The sequence below is a fragment of the Bubalus bubalis genome, chromosome X, assembly GCF_019923935.1.
Source record: "Bubalus bubalis isolate 160015118507 breed Murrah chromosome X, NDDB_SH_1, whole genome shotgun sequence".
Taxonomy (NCBI): domain Eukaryota; kingdom Metazoa; phylum Chordata; class Mammalia; order Artiodactyla; family Bovidae; genus Bubalus; species Bubalus bubalis.
This window is the reverse complement of record NC_059181.1, coordinates 192,401-213,740: the sequence shown is the minus strand read 5'-3', so window position 1 is coordinate 213,740 and position 21,340 is coordinate 192,401. Positions and strand designations below refer to the sequence as shown.

The following is a 21,340-nucleotide window of genomic DNA, read 5'->3' as shown; positions in this document are numbered from 1 at the left end:
TCTTTCTTTTAGCTGGTCTTTTCTTTTTCAATTCTTATTGTAGTCTAGTTGAAGAAAAGCTGTTACAAATCTAGACGGAGTATTGAAAAGCAGAGACATCACTTTGTCGACAAAGGTCTGTAAAGTCAAAGCTATGGTCTTTCCAGTAGTCATGTACAGATGTGAGAGTTGGACTATAAAGAAGGCTGAGTACCAAAGAATTGATGCTTTTGAACTGTGGTGCTTGCGAAGACTCTCGAGACTCCCTTGGACTGCAAGGAGATCCAACCAGTCCGTCCTCAAGAGATCAGTCCTGAATATTCATTGGAAGGACTGATGTTGAAGATGCAATCCTTTGGCCACCTGATGGGAAGAGCTGATTCATTGTAAAAGACCCTGATGCTGGGAAAGATTGAAGGCAGGAGGAGAAGGGGACGACAGAGGATGAAATGGTTGGATGACATCACCGACTCAATGGACATGGGTTTGAGTAAGTTCTGGGACTTGGTGATGGACAGGGAGGCCTGGTGTGCTGCAGTCCATGGGGTCGCAAAGAGTTGGACACGCCTGAGCAACTGAACAACACCCCCTGCAAGGCTGGTTGACAAGGGTCCCCGTGGGAAAGGGCTCTACCTTTGAGTCAGAACCCTGACAACAGGATGGAAAATGCCATCGAAGTGCGAACACCGCAGCAGGCTGGAGGTTGTACAACGCTTGACAACGGTTTCTTAATAATACATGCAAAAAAAAAAAAAAAAAGAGAGAGAGAGACTGAAGATATAATCCCAATAGCATTCTTTCACCTCGGGTTAGAGAAAACACGTGTGATGGATGCTTGGACCACTCTGCAGCCCTCCAGACACTTGTCAGGACTCACAGCCTCGTGGAGAGAAGGTCACGGGCCGGAAAGGTAGGTCTGCGATGGGGGCAGGGGGCATGGGGGGCCTCACCCCAGGCATCAGCCGCTGGGAGCTGGTGATGGTCGTGCGCACCGAGGCTGGCACACGGCAGCGATAACATGTGAACCGGCTCCCCCAGCGCGGGCGGCGAGATAACATGTGATACCACTTAGGTCGGCATGAACGCAATCTGCTCTAATATCAGATGCTTTGTGCACGGAATGTGAGGTTGCCGGAGGTCACGGGCAGGCAGGCTTTAAAAAAAAAAGCTGGAGGCGGGGCGTGTGGGAGCTCTCTCTCCTTAGCCTACTAAGGTTTGTTTCTAATAACAGACCATGGCTGAAAAGGCATCTCGGAAGAAGCAGAAATGTCTCCTGACACACGGGAGATGGTTCAGACTTTCAGCTTAAAAAAGAAGAAAGAAGAAGAAGAGGAAGAAATCCTTGGGCTTCTTCAGCTTGGATTTCCAGCAGCTTGGATCTTTTGTAGCCCTGGGCTGTTGTTATCTTAATGGTCTGGGGTTCTAAAGATGCTTGTTCAGAAACCGAGAGAGGCCTAAGAATATTAAATGCACCTTGTTTAATCAAGACCCTCTCGGATGGCTCAGGGGCTAAAGAATCTGAGTGCCAATGCCGGAGACACCGGAGATGTGGGTTCGATCCCTGGGTGGGGAAGATGCCCTGGAGGAGGGCATGGCAACCCACTCCAGTATTCTTGCCTGGAGGATCCCCATGGATGGGGGAGCCTGGTGGGCTACAGTCCACGGGGTCACAAAGAGTCGGACACGACTGAGCACACAGACTCTGTGTGTTTAATCAATGCGACCTGTGTGCCCAAAAGTGAGGCTGACCTGAAACTGTCGTCTGTCACGCCATCTTTGAAATTCCTAAGCCTGGATCCAGCCTCATGCAGACCCTGGTTCGCTCTCAGGGCTTGAGAATGTGGGCTTCCAAGGAGCATTCCAGAGAAGCACTGACAGGTGGAATCACACCACCCCAGATGCCTGTCCCACCCTCAGGGAGTTCTACTAAGACGCACCTGCCTTCCGCCTTCTTGCTGCTGTTCCGTTGCCACGTCATCTCCAACTGTTTGCGGCCTACCCCGTGGGCTGCAGCCCGCCAGGCTCCTCTGTCCCTGGGATTCTCCAGGGAGGGATACTGGAGTGAGTAGTCACTTCCTCCTCCAGGGGATCTTCCCCACCCAGGGATGGAACCCGGGTCTCCTGTGTCTCCAGCATCGCAGGCAGATTCTTTACCACTGATCCACCTGGCATGGTCAGTGGGGCCTATTTTTACCTGGGAGCTCAACAAATGTTGTTGGACTAAATCTTTCTCTAGTGTCGAGAGGAATTGTAGATGGGACCACAGCGATTCCACCGTTCCCAGCGTGGGAGGCCACCGTTCCCAGCGTGGGAGGCAAGCCTTAAAGACCCGCCTGTGGCCGGGGGTTTAACCTGAGAAAAGTGGTTGTTTGTCCCGCACAAGCTTCTGTATCAATGGTCCACTCAAGAGGGTGCCCACTGCCTGCTGGCCCCGCAAAAGGAAGCCAGGCTGAGTCATCACTCAGAAGGCAGAAAGCACCGTGCTGCTCTGCTGGGAGATGGGTCACCCCCAGCCTGGGGCTGCCTCCTCCTACTGCCCACCTCGGGGTCCCAGCAGCCCAGAGACAGGCAGACACGGGCAGGTGGAAAATGTGTTTTTTCCCGCAGAACGTAGACATGCCCACAACTACCCGCAGTCACCCACGCTCACCACGTTGCCTTAAAGAAAACAGCAATACACCAGCGAAAAGCCTGATGAAAGTACATCAGCTCCTCTCCTCATAGTGTCAAAACAGCTGCTGTGTATATTTACAGGGCTGTAAAAGAGAAGGTGAAGAGGAATGAAAGCGCCTCTTGATGAAGGTGAAAGAGGAGAGTGAAAAAGGTGGCTTAAAACTCAACAGTCAAAAAACTACAATCATGGCATCCGGTCCCATCACTTCATGGCAAATAGATGGGAGTGGAAACAGTGAGAGACTTTATTTTCTTGGGCTCCAAAATCACTGCAGACGGTGACCGCAGCCATGAAATTAAAAGACACGTGCTCCTTGGAAGAAAATCTATGACAAACCTAGACAGAGTATTAAAAAGCAGAGACGTTACTTTGCTGACAACGGTCCATATAGTCAAAGCTATGATTTTTCCAGTGGTCATGTATGGCTGTGAGCTGGACTATAAAGAAAGCTGAGCGCTGAAGAATGGATGCTTTTGAACTGTGGTGTTGGGGAAGACTCTTGAGAGTCCCTTGGACTGCAAGGAGATCCAACCAGTCCATCCTAAAGGAAATCAGTCCTGGATATTCATTCACTGGAAGGACTGATGCTGAAGCTGGAGCTCCAATACTTTGGCCACCTGATGCGAAGAGCTGACTCATTTGAAAATATCCTGATGCTGGGAAAGATTGAAGGCGAGAGGAGAAGGGGACGACAGAGGATGAGATGGTTGGATGGCATCACAGACTCAATGCACATGAATTTGAGTAAACTCCAGGAAATGCTGAAGGACAGGGAAGCCTGGTGTGCTGCAGTCCATGGGGTCCCAAAAAGTTGGACACGACCAAGTGACTGAACAAAAAACAAAAAAGGATGCTCCTTTATCAGACGGTATACCGTCTGTCTGACAGGGACTGTTGGCATGATGGACCATCCGTGAGGCATGTGGGGATGAGGAGCCGCAATGGACAGGAAGACAGATGGGCATGTCGTTAGGGATACCGGGACACCCCCGCCACAGCGGGGACCCCAGGAATCAGCCATGGGGAAGGAAATGGGAAGTCTGAAACAAACTCAGAAGAGAAAAAAATCACTCGACTGTCATGTCAGGAACAAAATAAATTGTTTGGAACCAAACAGAGCGATAGATATGGAGTTGCATGCATGGTCAGTCTCTCAGTCGTGTCTGAGTCTTTGCGACCCCATGGACTGTAGCCCACCAAGCTCCTCTGTCCATGGGATTCCCCAGACAAGAACAGCGGGGTGGGTTGCCATGCCCTCCTCCAGGGGATCTTCCCAACTCAGGGATCAAACCCATGTCTCTTGCGTCTCCTGCTTTGGCAAATGGGTTCTTCACCTGGGATGAGGGCGAAAAACTCAGCAGATGAGTGATGACCACCGCTATTAAAAGAATACTTACCTCTTGCGAGCATAAGCGAGGAAAGGTGACAGGTTTTTGTGAAAAGGAAAATGTTCTAACTGGGTGACAAGACGTGTCAGAAAATCATCCATCTGAGTCCCCGGAGGAGACACTTTCAGGGCACCTGGGTTGAGGACACTGCTCCTCGCGCAGCTGAGTGGTGCGTCCGTTCCTCGGCCCTTGGGGGTGGCTGACTGCCCACGGCCTCCCACGGGGACACAGCCCAGGGCGACTCCAAGCATCCAAGGACAGCGAGGCAGGCACACCGTCACCCGCGCACGCTGAATTATTTGTGCATCCGTTGAACTAATATGTATCCAGCTCGCCTTTCTCCTCGCTAGAAAACTATGCCTCCTTTAAAATTATGTCACAGAACTAAACGCAAAAGGGGCAAAGATGTCAATCCTGTTTGGTTGAATGTTGAATAAGATAGATTAGATATTATATGATAGATTCATAGATAACAGATGAAAAAGATCCCATGATGGATGAGTAGACAGAGATATATCAATAAACAGATAATAGATAGACAATAGATGAGCTTCCCTGATGGCCCAGTTGGTAAAGAATATGCCTGCAATGCAGGAGACCCTGTCGATTCCTGGGTCGGGAATATCTGCTGGAGAACGGATAGGCTACCCACTCTGGTATTCTTGGGCTTCCCTTGTGGCTCAGCTGGTAAAGAATCTGCCTGCAATGCAGGAGACCTAAGTTCATACATGTAAATAGATAACAGAGATAGAAATAGATGGGCTTCCCTGGTGGCCCAGACAGTAAAGAATCTGCCTACAATGCAGGCAATGTGGGTTCGAACCCTGGGTTGAGAAGATCCCCTGGAGGAGGGCATGGCAACCCACTCCAGTATTCTTGCCTGGAGAATCCCATGGATGGAGGAGCCTGGTGGGCTACGGTCCACGGGGTCGCCAAGTATCGGACATGACTGAGCGACTCTTTCACTTTAGATATAGATAGGTTGAATTATACATAGTTTATCTAGATAATAGATAGATGATTGACAGGTAAATAGATTAAACAGAGATACGGACACACACACAGGAATTTCAAGAGCCTACAGAATTTTCCCCTCACTGGAAAGCCAAGGGGCAGAATTAGACATGACTGGATATTCCGTTTGCTACAGGCCTCCTGGAATTCTTGTAAACCGAACCACAGTTTAAGTATTACAGGGAAATCTGCTACCCAAGCCACCCCCAGAATCTGAGTGGGCAGCCAGGAAGCCGCAGACCACGATCAACGTTGCCATTTTCCGTCCCTTCCATCCTCGCGTTTCCTCCAGCCCAGCAGAAACCCACAGTCTAGAATCCCCGGCGAAGACACTAATTGAAGGTCTCTGCTTTTGCGGAGGAGGTCAGGGTTACAGATTACAGCGGGGAGAAGGCACAGGAGAAAATCCACCACGGGGGCCACGGAAGTTGCCGTGGGTCTTGGAAAGAGAAGGTGTTTTAGCGCGTGCCAAGTCCCTGCTGTCGTGTCCAACTCTCAGTGACCCCACGGACTGCAGCCCGCCAGGCTCCTCTGTCCATGGGATTCTCCAGGCAAGAATACTGGAGTGAGTAGCCTTTCCCTTCTCCAGGGGATCTTCCCGACCCAGGGATCGAACCCGCATCTCCTGCATTGCAGGCACCTTCTTTCCCGTCTCAGCCACCACGGAAGCCCCAAGGATGCAAACCTTTGGTTATAAGTAAGTTCAGGGGGTCTGCTGGCAGCCTCTGCCTGTAGCCGGCGATGGGCTGTTGGCTGTGCGTGCACAGGGGTTTGGACACAGTACATACAGTGGCGTCAACACTCATAGAAATGAACCCTGAACCTTCACTGGGGGACTGGTGCTGAGGCTGAAGCTCCAGTACTCACTCTGCCCACCTGATGCAAAGAAGCGACTCATTAGAAAAGACCCTGATGCTGGGAAAGATTGAGGGCAGGAGGAGTAGGGGATGACAGAGGATGAGATGGTTGGATGGCATCACCAACTCGATGGAGTGAGTTTGAGTAAACTCAAGGAGATGGCGAAGGACAGGGAAGCCTGGCGTGCTGAAGTCCATGGGGTCACACAGAGTCGGACATGATTAAGTGACTAAATAACAACTTTCAGTGGCAACATGGTGGGGAACCCACCCCTTCAGGGAACTCCGTGACTTTTTGTGCCTGAAAAATAAGAACTTAAAAAGCTGACGTGTTTGTTTCTTTAATAGAGGGTGTAACTTAATTAATTAACTCTAACATTCAGAATATAAAGTGGATTGGCGGCCCTTCAGTCGTAGCAATTGATTTTTTTCCTCCTTTTTACACAATGTGGTATGTGGTGCATGATTTCTCCCTGTTATTAATTTATGGAGTACCTTTCTTTGGAGAAGCTCATAACACCTCTCCAACTTTGGTGTCTTATTAAACATTCATCGTGGCCCTCGGAGGAAGGGAAGTGGCAAATATTATTACATTATCAAACAATGTCTCCATAAATATCCATAATTGGAATAAAAAGTAATTTTGAGGAGCAAAGGAATGCCCATGAAAGGAAACACCAGGATCATTTCACCACATGCTTTTCTGATGTTCAGCACAATCGCGCTGCAAAATTAATCTGGTCCACACTTTGCATCACGATGCAAACTACTGAGTGACCTCAGGAGCCCAGCTCCCCGAGGATGACCGGAGAGGCGGGGGGACCACTTCCTGCTGCTGCTGATTTTGCAAGGGCAGAGGGCAGAAGGGAGAGACAACCCTCTCTGCTTCCTCTTACGCGGTCCCTCGTGATTGCAATTAGGGGCCACCTGGATAACACAGAAGACTCTCTCCATCAAAACCCTTCATTTAATCATGTCTGCAGAGGTCCTTTTCCCATGTTAAAAAAAAACAGACCCCAGGTTTTAGGAAGCAGGATGTGGACGTCTTTGGGGACATTATTCTATCCACCACACGGGGGCCAGGACGTGGATGGGTGTGGATGTTCCGTGACTGCGCGTCTGAGTCTTGTGTGTGCGCTTGCGTCTCTGCGTGTAGTGTGTGTTGTGTGCTTGTGTATGTCTCGTGTGTCTGAGTGTCTTTAGAACGTGCAGTCTGTGTGTACTAAGCGTGTCTGTGTGTGTATCTCTGTATGTGTATTACGTGGGTCTGTGTGTTTGTGCCCACACATGTGCTCTAAGCTAAGACCCCAGTCCCCACCCTGGCCACCTAGGTGCGCCATCCATCATCCATCCATCCACCCATCCATCATCCATCCACCCATCCAACCATGCATCCATCCATCATAAATCCATCCATGCACTCATGCATTCATCCATCATCCATCCATCCACCCATCATCCATCATTGATCCATCCACCCATCCATCATTCATCAATCCACCCACCCATCCATCATCCATCCCCCATCCACCCATCATCCATCCCTCTACCCATCCATCCATCATCCATCATCCACCCATCATCCATCCATTCACCCATCATCTATCATTGATCCATCCATCCATCTACCCATCCATCATCCACCCACCCATCCATCCATCCCTCACCCATCAATCTACCCATCCATCATCCATCCCCCATCCATCCATCCATCATCCATCATTGATCCATCCATCCATCTACCCATCCATCATCCACCCACCCATCCATCCATCCATCACCCATCCATCCATCATCCATCCCCCATCCACCCATCATCCATCCGTCCATCATCCATCCATCCATCATCCATCCATCCACCCATCCATCCATCAACCCATCATCTATCCATCAACCCATCATCCATCATTGATCCATCCATCCATCTACCCATTCATCATCCATCCCCCATCCACCCATCATCCATCCATCCACCCATCCATCCATCCATCATTGATCCATCCATTCATCTACCCATCCATCAACCACCCATCCATCCATCCATCACCCATCAATCCATCATCCATCCATCCATCCATCCCCCATCCACCCATCATCCATCCATCCACCCATCCATCACCCATCAATCCACCCATCCACCCATCATCCATCCATCCCCCATCCACCCATCATCCATCAATCCACCCATCCATCACCCATCAATCCACCCATCCACCCATCATCCATCCATCCCCCATCTATCCATCCACCCATCAATCCACCCATCATCCATCCATCCATCCACCCACCCATCCATCTGGCTGGCGCTGCTCCCCAGACACTGCACAGGACATGGGATTTGCAGCTGATTTCCACTGCATCCTCCTCGCCTGCGGTCAGATGGCTCCAGGCACACGCAGAGGAATTGAACACAGCGCCATGTGGCAAACCCGGGTCCCCCTCCCAGCCCGCTCTGCCCGCCAGGCACTGGCTCTGTGGGGCTTCTGGGACCATCTTTGCAGCCGGCGATCGCCCGGATTAAGAGGATTAAACACCATTAAACAACCATCCTCCAGCGTGGGGACACACACTCCCTCTCTTCCAAGCCTCCTTCGGAGGGGGTCCGGGGACCTGGTGCCCACAAAGGGATCCCTTAGCATGACAAAGAGCCAAGCGTTCATCCCCCCAACCCCCCAGCCCCAGAACAAATGGCAGAACTGGCCCGGTATTGTTGACATCTCCAACACTGGCCTCCCTGTTTTTTCTTTACTTTTCCCCATTCGGAGCTCAAGGTGTCATATTAATTATTTAAATCTTGGGGAGATTTCAGGGGCCATTCTCCTCCGAGGCCGCGTTCCGTGCCAGAAGGCCGGGGAGGGAGTCTGCGTTGGCTTTTCTTAATTAGCGCCGAACCCAGAACTTTGATCTCCAGGAACAGCAACATCCAAGAAGGAAGAACTTCCTGTGCCGCCGTTTACCCCGCACCTAGCTTCTGCCCTGGGCTGTTTTCCCACCCCGCCGGACTTTGATTGTCCTCGTTCAGGGCGGCGGGGGGTCGGGGGTGGGGACGGCGGGCAGGGGACGCCCGTGTTCGGGAAGAATTTAAACAGCTTCAAAGAGCCCGGGGCGGCGATGATCGTTCAGTGCCAGGCGCGGTGGCCACCGAGCTGCCTTTGAGCTGGGTGCCCGCCGGATTTATTTGTCTATTTTCGGGGGAGCGGGCGGGGCGGGGCTGGGTTTGTGGGCGCCTGGTGTCACATATCAGAGGTCTCCCCGTGCAGACTGATCTCCGCTCATTAAGAGGCTTGTCTGTCTCCCCCCAGCCAAACGGCGGCGGGTGGTGATGAATCACAAGGGCCCAGAGCATTCTTCCCCAGCCACGCCTGCAACTCTGCCGCTTAGATCCGTGAGGGGTCACCTCTGAGGGCCTGCCTTGTTAAAAAAAAAAAATCTCATTTACATTTTCCTGGCTGCCAAGACACAGAATGACATGCAGGGTGGGGACAAAAAAAAAAAAAAAAAAAAAAATCAGAAAGTTAGCTGAGTGCTCGCTGAAAAAAGAAATCCACTCAAGTTTGGCGCAAAGGATGCACCTTTCTGACTGTTAGTCTTTAGGCTGTGGGGATCAAAGCGACACCGGGATCCGAACTCCGAGAGCCAGGCACGGCGTCTGTGCATGCTTGAGTTTGCAGAAGCCGCTTCACAGCTCAGTGCAGACAGCCTTGATCAGCGGACCTGCGCCTCCCCTGACAGCAAGCCCTGCTGCCCGCAGAAGTGTCGGTTCCGAGTCATCTATCTCGGACTCACATACCTGCAGAAAAGGGGAGATGGAAATTTCCTGAAATCAGAGCCACTGCAGAAAAAGAAAATGCCAGCGATTAGAGAGAGGTGCTGAGAGATCTGGGTTTGGGGGCGTTGGTAATACCCAAAGTGTCACACACTTTTTTTTTTAAGTATGCATATTTTAGAGTGGATTTTACTGTCTGAGAAATAATTGGGATTTACAGCTGTTAAGATAACGAGATTCTCTGTCTCTCTGTCAAGCACTTGCTTCTGCTTTCCTGGCTGGATTTCTCCCAGAGGGTTAGATCATGACATATTTATCCCTGCCTTCCCAAGGTCCCCCCTCGGATGCCTGGGGTGCAGGCACCCTTGACGCCTGCACTCTGAGACCTTCTCGGTCTGACCTTACCATATGGAGGCTGCACACTCAACCAGGCTGCAGCCGTGATGCCCAAGTGCTTAGCAGTGGCCATTACTCTAGGGCTTCCCTGGGGGCTCAGATGGTAAAGAATCCGCCTAGCAATGCAGGAGACTCGGGTTCCATCCCTGGGTCGGGAAGATACCCTGCACGAGGGCATGGCAACCCACTCCAGTATTCTTGCCTGGAGAATCCCATGGAGAGAGGAGCCTGGTGGGCTACAGTCCCGGGGGCCGCACAGAGTCAGACATGACTGAGCCGCTGACACACAAGCAGAGGCTGTTATAGCAAAGATGCTCTCTCATTCCAACCCAGGACGCCGGATGAAAAAACTGACGTCCACACAGCTGGACTCCAAGCCCAGAATCCACCTGTCCGAGTGGTCAGACATTCTAAACTCTTTTTACAAAACAACCCAGTGCCCCTAAAATCGTCATCAGTGAGGAGGGAGCCTCAGAAAACCAGGAATAAATGCTGTAGGTCTTGTTATTTATTTTTGTTGTTCAGTCACTCAGTCGTGTCCGACTCTGCGACCCCATGGACTGCAGCCCGCCAGGCCTCCCTATCCATCACCAACTCCCGGAGTGTACTCAAACTCACGTCCATCGAGTCGGTGATGCCACCCAACCATCTCATCCCGTCATCCCCTTCTCCTCCTGCCTTCAATCCTGCCACCATCAGGGTCTTTTCCAATGTCTGGCACCATCTCCAAACCCCTTTCAGGAGCCAAACTCTACATCACAACATGGCCACATCACAACGTGGCCACATCTCACGGCTGAGCTTCCTCCAGCTGGTTGGGAGCGGGAGGATGGTGTGTGAAACCCATGAGGCTGTTCCCAGGCGGTGGGGAGGCTGAAGTCCCTGGAACCCCACTCTGATAGGCAAAGATTTAGACCAGGACTTTCCCTGCAGCCGATCCGGCCCCTTGCCTGTTTTTGTAAATAAAGTTTTATCGGCAGTCGGCCACGTCTCTCCATTTCCATAACAGCCTCCAGCGGCTTTTGTGACACTGGAAGATTCCTGTCATCGTGACCCAGGCCCCGTAACGCACAGGACTGTAGATATGTGTGAGCTGATGGGGGGGGTTGTATGGCTGAGATGGAAAGACAGGATTTGGGGTCTCAGCCAGCTTGGACGCTTTCTGTCTGCTAAACATCCACATTGTGTTGCTGTTTAGTCGGTTACATCGTGTCTGACTCTTTAAGACCCCATGAACTGTAGCCCTCCAGGCTCCTCTGTCCATGGGATTCTCCAGGCAAGGATACTGCAGTGGGTTTCCATGCCCTCCTCCAGGGGGTATTCCCAACCCAGGGGCTGAACCCAGGTCTCCTGCATTGGCTGGTGGATTCTTTCCCATGCGAGCCACCAGAGAAGCCCCAGGAACTTCCTTTATCCAATCCCAAACGTGCAGCACAGCATCATTTCCCATGCTGTGCATCCCACGAGTAGGACTTCTTCCTCTTAGAGCTGGAAGGCTGTGCTCGAGACAGCAGTCACCCACCGTTTAGGCACCAGGGACCAGTTTCGTGGGAGACAGGTTTTCCCATGGGCCAGGGTGGGTGTAGGGAACCTTTCGGGATGATTCACACATACCGCATTCACCATGCACTTGATTTCTATAGTGATTACATCAGCTCATCTCAGATCATCAGGCATCAGGAGGCTGGGGACCCTTGGTCTAGATCATCGCCTCCCTGGTTCCACCTCCCTCAGCCCTGGGCAACCATTCTCCTCGGCCTCCGTGAGTCTGACTATTTTAGATTCTGCGTAGCAGAGAAATCATGCAGAATTTGTCTCTCTCTGTCTGACTTCATCTCACTTAGCATAATGCCCTCCAGGTCCATCCGTGTTGTCGCAAATGGCAAGATTGCCTTCTCTGTCTCTTTTTTTTAAAGGCTGAATAATATTCCCCGGTGTGTTTAGACACACGAGGGAACGTTATATAAATACATTTTCTTATCCATTCATCCGTCAACAGACATGCACCTTGTCTCCGTAGCTCGGCTGAGAATCATGATTGCAGTTCTTGAGGTGCTGTTCTTGAACCACGAGCCACCCTCCCACCAAAAAACCCCAGAACTTGTGCTTCCAAAAAATGATCGCCTTGAGCGAGTCCTAGCTCAGACCCCCAAATTGGGCGCGTTTACTCAGTCTGCCTCGCATGTCCCAGAGAGAGAAAAAAATGAAGCTGTTCTGTTTTCTGATCTGAAAGCTAGCCAGACTCATCGCTTCTCACCAAGGTCGGCAGACATCATCGCAGCCGGGTGGTCAGTCCTCAGAGGACAGGAAGACCTGACCAGGGTTCGGGACCAACACCCGCCCCCACCACCAAGAAGACGGGAAGAAGAGACAGTGACTTCCTGTGTGCATTGGCTCGAAACATGACGGAGCCTCAGGAACCAGATCCCCAAATTAAATCATCCTGGCATTTTCACAAACAAGAGGGGAGCAAAAAACAACAACAAAAATGCAAGCAGTCTTCAAGTTGGGAAGTCCCTTCAGGAGCTCTGGGTGCAAAACGCACATTGTTGTTAGTAGTACAGCTGGAGAAGGGTCGCGTTTCTGGGGGTCCCGCGGAGACCCTCTGGACAGACACGGGGAAGGTCCCTCAGGAGGTCAGTAGAGACAGCGCTTCTGGACACACACAAACCCAACAGAGCCAACCCAACCCGTCTTTTCTCCACCCCTGTTTCCCCAGAAGACAGAAGTCTTCAGAGATTAATGATGTAAACAAAAGGAGTGCATTTAAAGCCTGGAGCCATTTCTGAACCACGAGAGGAGGCGGGGGAGGGAGTGTGTGGGTTTGGAAACCCCCCAGGACAGAGAACAGAGTTGGGTGTCAACATTCCGACCCAAAGTCTCAAAAGCTTCGAGAGCTCCAAAGAGGGTCAAGTCCACCCTCCTCTGAGTGCTGAACTCTGTCCCCGCTGTGTGCCTGCGTGCAAAGTTGCATCAGTCGTGTCCGACTCTTTGTGACCCTGTGGACTGTAGCCCCACCAGGCTCTTCTGTCCCTGGGATTCTCCAGGCAAGAGTACTGGAGTGGGTTGCCATGCCCTCCTCCAGGGGACCTTCCCCAGCCGGGGATGGAACCCGTGTGTGTTATGTCTCCTGCATTGGCAGGCAGGCTCTTTACCACGAGTGCCAGCTGGGAAGCCCCTCTGCTCCGTTACAAACCCAGAAAAGCCCAATATCCCAGCATCTCTGGTATCTGAGAAGTCGGTCCTGGGAGTGACTCAGCCTTCACCCAGAGGATGCTGGACCCTGATGGATGCAGACGACTGAGAGCAGGATAATGACTCTGTAGGAAGCGACTTAGCAGCAGCAGCAGGAAGCGGACAGGGAGCCGGCACCATCGTGGGGAGAGAGGAGAAACACTTCTGTGTTGACTTAGCTGAGATCGTACGCATATACGTCACCCGAGTTTCGGCCCAGATGGTAAAGCATCTGCCTGCAATGCAGGAGACACGAGTTCAATCCCTGAGTGGGGAAGATCCCCTGGAGGAGGGTATGGCAACCCACTCCAGGATTGTTGCCTGGAGAATCCCAAGGACACAGGAGTCTGGTGGGCTACAGTCCATGGGGTAGCAGAGTCTGACACAATTTAGTGACTATCACTTTTTGGGATTTCCCTGATGGCTCAGATGGTAAAGAATGTGCCTGCAATGCAGGATACCTGGGATTGATCCCTGGGTGGGGAAGATCCCCTGGAGAAGGGGATGGCTACCCACTCCAGCATTCTTGTCTGCAGAATCCCATGGACAGAGGAGTCCGGTGGGCTCCAGTCCACGGGGTTGCAAAGAGTCAGACACGACCGAGGCAGCTGAGCACGCATGCAGCACGCCCTCACTTCTGGACTGAGACCCGGAGGACGACAGCGTGCTGGCCTCGCCCGTCCCCCGCCTGACCGTGGACACAGATCAGCTGCCATGCCCGTCTCAAAAAATCAGTTCAGCTTTCTGGGACTCCCCGGCCTCGGCTCCCAGTGGCCCATCTCTGCAAGGAGGTCTTTTAATTACCTTTTGCCTCCCAAGACTGGCTCGGCACTGGAGTTGTGGTTTAAGACATTAGCAACTGAATGGGCAGGCTTCTTACTGTATATCATTTTAATCTTTCATGTCTGAGTAAGCCAGATGGTTTATTATTATTACAAGCTCTGCCTCGAAGAAGGGAAAGGAAAAAAAAACCTTTCTATCCAAGGATTTGTGAGATGATGGGAAAAGAAAAAAAAAAATTCGAGAGGAGGGGTGCAAGCAGGGGGTGGCCTCGTGTGACACAGAACAGCCTGGATTTTAACTGCAAGTCCTCCATGGGCGGCACCTTCCGCTTAACCACCGCTCCCGGTAAATAAACAGGTAGATTAGACAGATCACTAACATGGCATTGAACGTTCACACGCAGGAGGCTTGTTTCAAAAAATACAGACTCTGCTCAGCAAACTCGTCACAGCCTTATGTGGAGACCTCGTGGGCGGCTGGGCTCGACGCTACTCCATTTTTAACGTTTTTGCCCAGATTTTTAAGGTTTTTGCTGTTTGGCTGCTTCAACCTGGCAATTGCAGAGTTTATGCAGCAGACCACGTGACCATAAAGTTCTTCCTAAGGGAAAAAAATTACTTTGGTCATCCCCAAAATAGTCACTCTAGGGTTTTTTATTTTTTAAGTTTCTGTTTTGTATTGAAAGTGTTGAAAGCGTTATTCGCTGAGTTGTGTCCGACTCTTTGGAACCCTGTGGACTGCAGCCCGCCAGGCTCCTCTGTCCATGGGATTCTCCAGGCAAGAATACTGAAGTGGGTTGCTATTTCCTCCCTCAGGGGATCTTCCCGACCCAGGGATCAAACTTGCAATGCAGGGTGTCTTACACTGCAGACGGATTCTTTCCTGTTTGAGTCACCAGGGAAGTCCTAGTTTGCACGGGGGTATAGCCAATTAACAATGTGGTGATGGTTTCAGATGAACATTGAAGGGACTTAGCCACACACATACACACATCCATTCTCCCCCAGGGTGAGCTGCTGTGTGTACAGGGTCTGTGTGTGTGCACAGGTGCACACCTAGAGATAACTGCATGCATGTTTGTTACATGTAGCAATGAGCAAACTTGCAGACATGTCTATGCGCGTGTGCGTAACATGTGAGTCTGTGTGCATGCACACAGCTTGTGCTGTACATTGTAATTGTGTGTGGCTGTGAGTATTTGCACATGTGTGTACACATATTTGGACTTGGCAATGGCAACCCACTCCAATGGCAACCCACCCCAGTACTCTTGCCTGGAGAATCGCAGGGACAGAGGAGCCTGGTGGGCTGCCGTCTATGGGGTCGCACAGAGTTGGACACGACTGAAGCGATTTAGCAGCAGCAGTACACATATTTGGACGTCCCAGGCAGCTCCGTGGGCAAAGGATCAGCCTGCAATGCAGGAGTCGCAGGATACTCAGGTTCGATCCCTGGATCAGGAAACATCCCCTGGAGGAGGCAACAGCAGCCCACTCCAGTGTTCTTGCCTGGAGGACCCCATGGACAGGGGGAGCCTGGCGGGCTACAGTCCATGGGGTCGCAAAGAGTCGGACAGGACTGAAGCGAGTTAGCACGCAAGCAGGCACACAGAATTGCATGTGTGTGAGAATGTATGTGCGCTTGTATGTGACTATGGGTGTGTGTGTGTGTGTCATTGTGGGGGTGTGTCTGCCCATGTGTGGGTTTAGCTGAATATGTGCTTGGACCTGTGTGTGCATGTGTGTGAGCAGGGATGTGTGTGACTGGGTGTGTGTGTGCCTGTCTGAATATGTGCTTGGATCTATATTTGCCTGTGTGTTAAGAATGGGTGTGTGAACGTGTGTGTAACTGTGGGTGTATGTGTCCCTGTCTGAATGTCTGCTTCGACCTGTATTTGCCTGCGTGTGAGAACGTGTGTGTGTGTGACTGTGGGTGTATGTGCGCCTGTCTGAATGCATGCTTAGACTTGTATTTGCATGTGTGTTAAGAAGGTGTTTGTGAACGTGTATGTGACTGTGGGTGTATGTGTTACTCTCTGAATGTGTGCTTGGATCTGTATTTGCCTGTGTGTGAGAACGTGTGTGTGTGTGTCTGTGACTGTGGGGGTGTGTGTTCCTGTCTGTGTGCTTGGACCTGTATTTGCCTGCGTGTGAGAACGTGCGTGTGTGTGTGTGTGTGTGTCTGTAGGTGTGTGTGTTCCTGTCTGAGTGCTTGGACCTGTATCTGCCTGTGAGAATGTGTGTGTGTGTGACTGTGGGTGTGTGCGTTCCTGTCTGCGTGCTTGGACCTGTATTTGCCTGTGAGAATGTGTGTCTGTGTGTGTGTTTCTGTGACTGTGGGTGTGTGTGTTCCTGTCTGAATGTGTGCTTGGACCTGTATTTGCCTGTGTGTGAGAACGTGTGTGTGTGTGTGTGTGTGTTTGTGTGTCTGTGACCGTGGGTGTGTGTGTTCCCGTCTGCGTGCTTGGACCTATATTTGCCTGTGTGTGAGAATGTGTGTGTGTGTGTGTGACTGTGGGTGTATGCTCCTGTCTGCATACTTGGACCTGTATTTGCCTGCGTGTGAGAACGTGTGTGTGTGTGTGTCTGTGACTGTGGGTGTGTGTGTTCCTGTCTGCGTGCTTGGACCTGTATTTGTCTGTGAGAACGTGTGTGTGTGCGTGCGTGTGTGTGTGTGTGTGTGTTCCTGTGTGCGTGCTTGGACCTGTATCTGCCTGTGAGAACGTGTGTGTGTGTGTGTGTGTGTGTGTGTCTGTGACTGTGGGTGTGTGTGTTCCTGTCTGCGTGCTTGGACCTGTATTTGTCTGTGAGAACGTGTGTGTGTGCGTGCACGTGTATGTGTGTGTGTGTGTTCCTGTGCGCGTGCTTGGACCTGTATCTGCCTGTGAGAACGTGTGTGTGTGTGTGTCTGTGACTGTGGGTGTGTGTGTTCCTGTCTGCGTGCTTGGACCTGTATTTGTCTGTGAGAACGTGTGTGTGTGCGTGCGCATGTGCGCGTGCGTGTGTGTGCGTGCGTGCGTGTGTGCGCATGTGCGTGTGCACGTGTGTGTGTGTGCACGTGTGTGTGTTCCTGTCTGCGTGCTTGGACCTGTATCTGCCTGTGAGAACGTGTGTGTGTGCGCGCGCGTGTGTGTGCGTGCGCGTGTGTGTGTGCCACCACGTGTCAGCGGTCCCGTCTCCCTCTCGTCCCAGCATCTCCTGTCTATCTGCCGTCAGGACAGACGGCCCCCGCCCCCACACCGCCCGCCCGCCTGGGGCTTCCCCAACAGCGTGCCCACCACACTAACGGTGTGAACCATGCAGTTGCCATCCTCTGTCCCGAAGCCCCGGAAGGCCTCTCTGGACCACCTGCACCGGATCCCTTGCAGTGGTGACGAGGACGCGCCAGCAGGGCACCTGCCCGGCTCCGGTCTCTGCAGGATGGGGCTGAGCCCAGGCCTCGGCAGGCTTCTCCCTGCAGGTGACGCCCCGACACCACGCAGGTCCCACCTGCCCCCGCCCCGCCTCGTTACACGCGGTGTCCGGGCTGTGCCGTCAGCAACAGCCCCGCAACGACGCCGCACCCATCTGCCAGGCACCGAACGCACAGGGGCTGGCGGTGTGGGGAAGCTCTCCGGGGAGTTCCGGGTCTCATCGCGGCCACCACATCTACTTCCCTGCCCCCAGCTCCATCTGCTGACGTCCTCAGACTTGCCTGCCTCTTTTTTTTTTTTTTTTTCTTTTTTCTCTAAACATCTCCCAAATTGCATTTTCCATTTAAATAAATTTCTGAAGTGCAGTTGACAAGCGTCCAGGGCCCCAGGTCTCATGGGTCACTCAGCACCTGCGTTGTGCGTGGCCGTCTACATCAATCCGGGCCGCTGCCCTAGCTCCCTGGCTCAGGCACAGGCTGGACGAATGCCCGAAAAGCATCAGATTGGAGGCTGACGTGCATTTCAGGGCAGCCCCTTGGACGCACCCCAATACAGAGAGATGGCACTCCCTGCTAAGATGTATTAGCAAGTGTTGAACCAGTGTCCGTCGAGGGCCTGGGCCCTGGGTGTTGAAAAGGTGTGTTTCTCTCAATCAAGGGCTTCAAACTCAAATGCCGTCAGGAATGAGGCAGGTTGTTTAAGGATATGAGGCCGGTTTGATGTGAGTGAGGGATTAGGGAGCGCTGGGGACTGTGGTGGGCTTCCCTGGTGGCTCAGCAGTAAAGAATCTATCTGCTCGTCCAGGAGACACTGGTTCGAGCTCTGGGTCGGGAAGATCCCCTGGAGGAGGAAATGGCAACCCACTCCACTGTTCTTGCCTAGAGGATTCCAGGGACAGAGGAGCCTGGAAGGCCGCAGTCCACGGTGGTGCAAAGACCCAGACGTGAATGAACTGCTCACACACACACACACATGCATGTGCACACACACAAGACATTTATGTAAAATGCCTGTGTGTAACATGTACATGCTACGTCATACATGGCATCTATATACAGTGTCTCAATGCGATGCTTATGTATAGTGTCTGCATTTAACGTCTACAGTGTTTATACGTAGTCTATATACAACACGTATACACAATGTATATATATATTAATTATGTATAACATCTACATGTAATGTGTACATCCAGTGTTTAGACATATCTGTATACAATGCCTATAGTCTTTATGTAATTTTTATATAAAATATCTACCTACAAGGTCTATATGCAATGTTTATCTAAGTATATATGATATCTACATATAATGAGTGTTTGCCGCTCAGTCGTGTCTGACTGTTTGTGACCCCATGGACTGTAGCCCGCCAGGCTCCTCTGTCCATGGGACTCTCCAGGCAAGAATACTGGCATGGGTTGCCATGCCCTCCTCCAGGGGATCGTCCCAAGCCATCTACATATAATATCTATATATACATGTCTGCAAGCGATGTCTATACATAATACTTACACAAGTCTCTATATAATTATGTCTCTATGCATGCCTCTATTGTAAACTGTTTACATGGACTGTATATAACGTCTACAACAGTGTTTATATGTTTCTATACAATGTCTATATATAATCTGTATACAATTTTATATAAAATATCTACATACAATGTCTATATACAGTATTTATCTATATACAACATCTATATGTAATACCTATGGATAATGCCTGCATGCAATGTCTATATATAATACTTAGATTCGTCTATAATATATAGACGGTGTCCTTGGTAGCTCCAATGGTAAAGAGTCTGACTGCAATACAGGGAACCTGAGTTCAGTCCCTGGGTCGGGAAGATCCCCTGGAGAAGGAAATGGCAACCCACACCAGCCTTCTTGCCTGGAGAATCCCAGGGACAGCAGAGCCTGGTGGGCTGCAGTCTGTGGGGTCTGAGAGAGCAGGACGAGACTGAGCGACTGGGCACTGGCACTCAGCCTATATATACGTGTAATACCCGCACTCTGTAGACTGCATGGAATATATGTAATGTCTACTACAGTGCCTGTGTATGTTTCTATAGCCATGTCTACATATATACAGTCTTTGTAGAATTTTGATAAAAAATGTCTACAATGTCTGTATGCACTGTTTATATACAACACTTATATAACTACTTATGTATGTTATACTACAAATACTTATATAAATACTTATACACAATGCATGCTAAGTCACTTCAGTTGTGTCTGACTCTGTGCAACCCCATGGACTGCGGCCCGCCAGGCTCCTCTGTCCATGGGATTCTCCAGGCAAGAATACTGGGGTGGGTTGCCATTTCCTTCTCGACTACATCCACTATCTATATACAATATTTAAATATGTGTGTATATGAAGTCTATGTATAATGCTTACATAGAATATCTATATACAACATTTACATTTATCTATATAGGTGTCTATGTATAATATATATAATGTATATATACAATATTTACATGTATCTAAAGAGTCTGGCTGCAATACAGGAGACCCGGGTTTGACCCCTGGGTCAGGGAGATTCCTCTGGATGAGGAAATGGCAGCCCGCTCCAGTATTCCTGCCTGGAGAATCCCATGGACAGAGGAGCCTGGAGGGCTACAGTCCAGGGGGTTGCAAAGTCAGACACGACTGAGCGACTAACACACACACACACACACACACACACACATAAGTGTATGTATACACTCATACACAAACACACAATGATTGAAATGCAGCTTGACCAGAACAAATTGCCCGCAAGAGGAGGACGAGGGAGCAGGTTAAGCCGCATGCACGCCCCACACATCGGGTCCACGTGGGAACGCCAGGTGCCTGGCCCCCATCTGCATATTGAAAACTCGGCCAGACAAGAGGCTGAATTTCCTGAACACTTTTCCACCAGATGGTTCTCTTCCTGTCCCTGCAGTCGTAGGCTCTCCTCCCGGAGCCTGTCAGGACGGAGGGGGAGGCCCCCTCCTTATTCTATTTCATTCTAAATAAATGACGGCGTTTATCCCGCAGCCCCATTCCACCCCCCACCCCCGCACAAGTAATGGTCTGAGTGATGGAGCAAAAATAACGTTCCTTCCCAGCCTTGAAATAAAACACCCAACGTCGACAGACGCGTCTGAGCCCGGCATCATTGGAGCGTCTCCGTTTCAGCGTCGTTTCGCCGCCTCCCCCTCCCCCGAATCCCCTTAAAAAACACCCAGGAAGGAAACCTGTGTTGTCGGTCTGCATCTCCGCCGCACTTTGTCTGCTGGGCTGTTTTGCATTTCAAGACATTTCCACTCACCTTGACTTGCCGGTTCAAGAAAGAAACAATAAGTTTAATCTTCTCGCTTGACAATGATGTATGGTTCTGGAGGGGGAAAAAAAAAAACCACCACCAAACCCGGTTTTCAGGGATTATCATTAAGGAGGCTTCTCCTGGGCCACCCAGTCCAGTCTCTCCCCGCACTTCCTACCGTAAGCACCCAAGCTGTGTGTCTCTCCAAGGCCGCAGAAGTTGCGGCCGCGTCCCCCGAGCGCGCCCGGCCCCGGGGCGAGGTCTGATCTCCGACCGGCGGACGGACAGCCCCCAGCTGCCGGCTTCAGCCCGGAGGCCCCCGCCCCGCCCCCACCCCAGCGCCGCCCGAGGACCTCTTCCCGGTCGGCAAATTGGCCTCCGACGCAACTGGTTTCAATTAGAATTCCTTCTCTGCACTTGCATTTTTCCCCCCCTTTCTTTGCAGTTAGCTCCGCACGGTCTTGGCATCCTTGCCGGCCAGGGGCGGGGAGCTGAGTCTGTTAACCGGAGTGCAGAGACCCAGCAAAACGGATG

At 51.3% G+C, this 21,340-nt stretch overlaps 1 long non-coding RNA gene across 1 annotated transcript; it reads right to left on the bottom strand.

Moving 5' to 3' along the window:
• Positions 1-8,953: 8,953 nt before the first annotated feature.
• LOC123331886 lies at positions 8,954-21,125 on the bottom strand. The gene is made up of 3 exons (XR_006548691.2): positions 20,985-21,125; positions 20,813-20,878; positions 8,954-9,702 (listed from the first exon to the last, which is right to left on the bottom strand). It is a non-coding gene; the product is annotated as an uncharacterized LOC123331886 (long non-coding RNA).
• Between the last annotated feature and the right edge of the window lie 215 nt (positions 21,126-21,340).